The sequence below is a fragment of the Lygodium microphyllum genome, chromosome 30, assembly GCF_053477565.2.
Source record: "Lygodium microphyllum isolate KBCC chromosome 30, Lygodium_microphyllum_v1.1.10, whole genome shotgun sequence".
NCBI classification, from domain to species: Eukaryota; Viridiplantae; Streptophyta; class Polypodiopsida; order Schizaeales; family Lygodiaceae; genus Lygodium; species Lygodium microphyllum.
Window position 1 is genome coordinate 111,795,072 of NC_141164.1, and position 4,713 is coordinate 111,799,784.

The window sequence follows — 4,713 nt, forward strand, 5'->3', positions numbered from 1 at the left end:
AAATCAAAAAACGTGGGGGAGGGGAGGGACACCATTTTTTTCGGGCGTAGGCAAATGAAGGTGCCATCTTTCATAATTGGTGGAGAGGGGGATATGGGGGCTGAAATCAACCCCCCAACTAATCTTATGCCTGATCTACTTCCTATCTTCACTCCCTATCGCTCCAGACTGTACATGGAATGGCTGCCTGGTTGTGGAGATCAAAAACCAGTATTTCTCTCTCGTCTTTCTCTCTCCTACATAGAGGCACTTCATGTGGCAAGAATCAAGAAGAGAATCGGGTGATGGATGCTTGTCTGGGAGGGACCAGATTGTTCCAAGAGACTGAGGAGGCTGAAGGCTGAAGATCTATGCTGAAATCCATGGCTGGTGGGTCAATACACAGTCCCAATTAAATATTCAAAAAACCCGAAACACGCAAAAAGGCGGTATGCTCTATTTTATGAAAGAATTTTGCTTGTTTTTTATCGTTCATTGTCTAAATGGTGTGCACATGGACTGAAATTTTATTTGAATATTCCTTGCATTAGGTTTGAGGGCTGCAATCACTGTTATGTAGAACTTGTATTGATTTACAGCAATCATAAATTTTCGAAACCCGAAAAACCACTAATTTTGATGGAAATTGATAGTTTCTTTGATTTTGAGTGGGGAAAAATGAGTGGACATGGAATAAAATAAGAGAAAATGCTCAGTTTTAATTCAAATGATTAGTCATTTAAAAAAAACCACAAAATACCTATTTTCTATTAAAAATAAATAGAAAAAATAGAGAAAAAAAAGAAAAAAGGGTTTCTTACGTTCAAAAAAAATGGAAAAATAAGATCTATGTATATGAATGTCTGAGGGGGCTGAAGCATGAGGTTAAGCCTCAGTTTGGCCCTTTTCCTTCGTGTTAAAGTGCTTATTTGTTGCTTTTATATACAAAAAATGACATACAAAACCCTCTACACATATGCATCGCAGCAAAATTTAAACGGTGAGGGGGAGGATGATGTTATACAATAGTTTAAGCATTGAAATGATACAAACTCCGACTATTCTCTTTATGCATAACATTTAGGATACGGTTTATTGGAAAATAATGGATCTAGCAACAAGAGGGTTGCCTTGGTGCTAGGTTCCTACAACGATGCATTGCATATTAGCGAACATTCATTAAAAGAGTTGCTTTCGCACGACACATAGGCTGATTTTAAACCGTAATTATTTGTGCACAAAATAAGGCATGCACCATTGCATGAATCATATACACATGGTATCTATTCTTGGCATGCATAGCAATTGGTTTAACTATAAATGGCCCACACTAGAGAGAGTAAGGCACCCAAACTGTAGGTCTAGACGGTGGGTTCAAGGGGACGAGTAAGTGAGGACTGGTACATTCCTGGAACAATATAATATTGGTACCAAGAGTGGAGTCTGTTTCATATGTGTTATATGTGTTAGCGACGCATCGAGGGGCCAATCTTCAAGGTGTAGGAGGGTTGCAATGGGGTCGTGGCAATCAGCCAAGGGGTGCCTCCTATGTTGTTCTACATGGTGAATTACACCAAAATGTGTAGGGTCTCCCTCTGAGGAGTTTGAGAAGGTTAAGATTTGGACTAGAAAACACGATACAAACGCAAAATGTATGTACAATGGCAAGGTAATGTGTCCTGTAGGCGCTCCTAACAGTGAGGACGTGGGGTTGTCTTGTGCATGTTAGAGGTCCGACTAGTGCTATAGCCAATTCCGGCCCATTTTAGGTCCCATCAGTGGTGCATTTGCCAGGAGCTGCCTATAAGTTGCGGTCTCCGAATCTAGGTTGTAAAGGGACCTAAGTTTATAATTTAACCATAAAATGGGATTTTTTCAAGGATGGAAAACCTTGGCTTTCCCTATACAAAACTTACTGGTGGACTTAGTTAGTTATGTAGAGCATGAGTCCTCTATAGAAGATGATCTAGGTGATGAGAAGAGTAACCAGTTAGTGGTTACCCCATCCTCTAATGCGATGGCATGGGCCGAGGTTCGCCTTGGTGTGGTCTCTACCCAAGAGAAATCATGTATAACCATCCATCAACCTAGAGGGCATGGAATAAGTACGTTGGAAGCTATGGCAATCATGGTGGTAAAGTCGTAGTGCCATGGGAAAAACTCGGCATACAGTGGAGTGCAGTTATGGATGAAACATCCCATGTGGTGGGGCATCATGCCAAAATTTTAGGTATCACAAGGATGTTAGAAGCCCTAGCTATAAAGGGAAAGGCACGGTTCCCAGGTCGTAAGTGCTAAGGATAAGTTTGCTTTTGATGAGGGGCAAAAGCTCCTAGATAAAGTCATCATGGAACTACCTAGGAAGGGGCAAGATATGGAAGATCCTTCGAGAAGGGATCAGAATGGCATGCTAGGAGCTATACGCCTCCCTAAACCACTTTATGAGTTGGTGAAAAGGGAAGTTCATGGAGGCAATGACCTTTCAACACCAGTAAAGGTGGAAGTGGAAAAAATTAAAGACCCTAATACACTAGTACTAGGTCAAGAGGAATACAAGGATTTTAATGGCCCAATGCTAATCCCGAAGGAAAGGACTAAATGCCCTCCTCCTTATAGGAATCTCCTAGTGTTTCATGGGTTCGTTAATGAGGAATCGATGGTACATTTACGAGAATACGGCCTAGCTTGCCTTGTAAGTGGGTATGATGATATTCATCGAAAGCTCATATTCTCAAGTACCCTAAAGGGAGAGGCTAGAAAATGGTACTAGAGCCTCCCAAGGGGGTCTATTAAATCCTTTGAGGAGTTGAGTGATCGATTTTCAGATGAATATGAGAAGAAGGTGCCTATGACCCAAGTTTTAGGGCAGCTGATGCAAATTAGGCAATAGTCATATCTTTCTGTTAAAGAATATGCTAGAGCCTTTGATGATATTCTGAGGCTTTGGCCATGAAGAGCTATTGCATTGCCAGGTGATGCGCTATGTGAGATCTTTTTGAGTGGCCTAGAGATTAACATGCAAATCCAAGTGGGAATGCGGAATCCTAAGTTGTTAAGGGAAGAAAAGATGCATACCATTAATTATGAGGGACATATTCAGAGATGTTGGGAAAACTTTTGGAGTTTTTCTCGTTCAGTACAAGTGCATCCTAGCTTCCAACCATTTCTACAAGGAGATAGCTCGCTTGTTGATACCAAGGCAGCTTATGAGGGGAATCTTGGTAGCCAAAATCTCCAAGCAGAAAATGGCAATAATAGGGATAATATACCCCATGAAGATAAAAATATTCCAAGCCCAGTAAGTCCCATCAAGGCTTGCAATGCTCCCGTGAGAGGTAGTTGCGATGGTGGCATTGATAGGACCATCGAGTCTATGAGTATGGATAAGTGTGCTATGAGTGGTTCTAGTTGTGCTGCTAATAAGGCTCTTGAGAAGCCTTTTCAATTTAGTGATGAATCATGCTTTCCACTAGATGCTATTCTTTTTAGTAAAAGCATGGTTCCTATGGCTAAGCAGTTGCAGAGTGGACAAAGGAAAGGGAAGACATCTCATATGAAGAAGATGCAGCATGCCCAAGGTCCACATGTGCTTGATGGAAGTCATAAGGATGCGAGACCATCTGGCTATAGCAATAAGTCCACTTTGAGTCCATTAGACCAATGTGGAAAAATGGGGCAGTCTAAGCCTATGAAAAGGAATATGAGATGGGTTTGGAGACCCAAAATTTATAAATGTATGGTTGGTGTGTCAGATAAAGGGCCAAGAATTGCATGTGGACATGCTTTGATGGATTTCCACATAGGTGTGATAAAAGGCCGTAATGCTACATCTACCAATAGGGACCACCCTGAGATGCATCTATGTGATGGGTTTAGGCTTGAAGCTCTACCTAGTTTTGGTTGTGCCATTGATACATGTAATGATCCAAATAGGGAAGGGTTAAATGATCATAAATCCTTGATTCTCCCTGTAGGAGGAGTTTCTGGAAAGTTGGGACAACTAATCCATTTGAATGACAACCAAGGAGATGAGATATATAAGCCCAATGAGGTCATTCATTCAGCTCATAGTACCCAAGAAGAGATGTCCATTATTACCGAGATATCAGTAGAAAGGCTTGGGCTAATGGATCTCCAAAGGGCATAGATCAAGCTTTTAGCTTACTCGCATGAGTAGCATGAGGCCAGTCCTCATATTTTATGCTATCTTTGGTAACTTGGCTAGTTTGATAGGATGTGGTGTATATGCCGAGAAGACCATGTATTGCATGCATAAGAATGACCTATCCATTTTACGCCATGAGGGCTAGTTAGTTTTTTCGTGTTATGTTTGATTTCTTTAGGTCAAGAGGCCAGCTAGTTTGCAGTGAAATATGCTATTTCTTTAGGCCAAGAGTGCCCTATATTTGTTTGATGCAAGTACAGTTTATGGTTTTCTGTTGTAGTGATTACAACATACAGGTTGAGAAGTCACTGGAGGGAGTCTTTGCTGTGAAGGAGCTTCTTGTGGTGGCCATTCCAGGTGGTTTCGTCCCCTGTCCAAGTCTTTTCGTTTAAGCAATTAATGATATATGTGTGTGTAAGGGTTACTTTCTTTTGTTGGGGACCGGCACTCGAGGCATGAAGTCCCACGTTTAGGCTCTGTATGTCTGGGGGAGGTCTAAGTAGTCATTGACTCCTACAAAGGCATTTTCGGCATTGAAAGACCTATTTTAGAAGGCAATTCTAGTGACC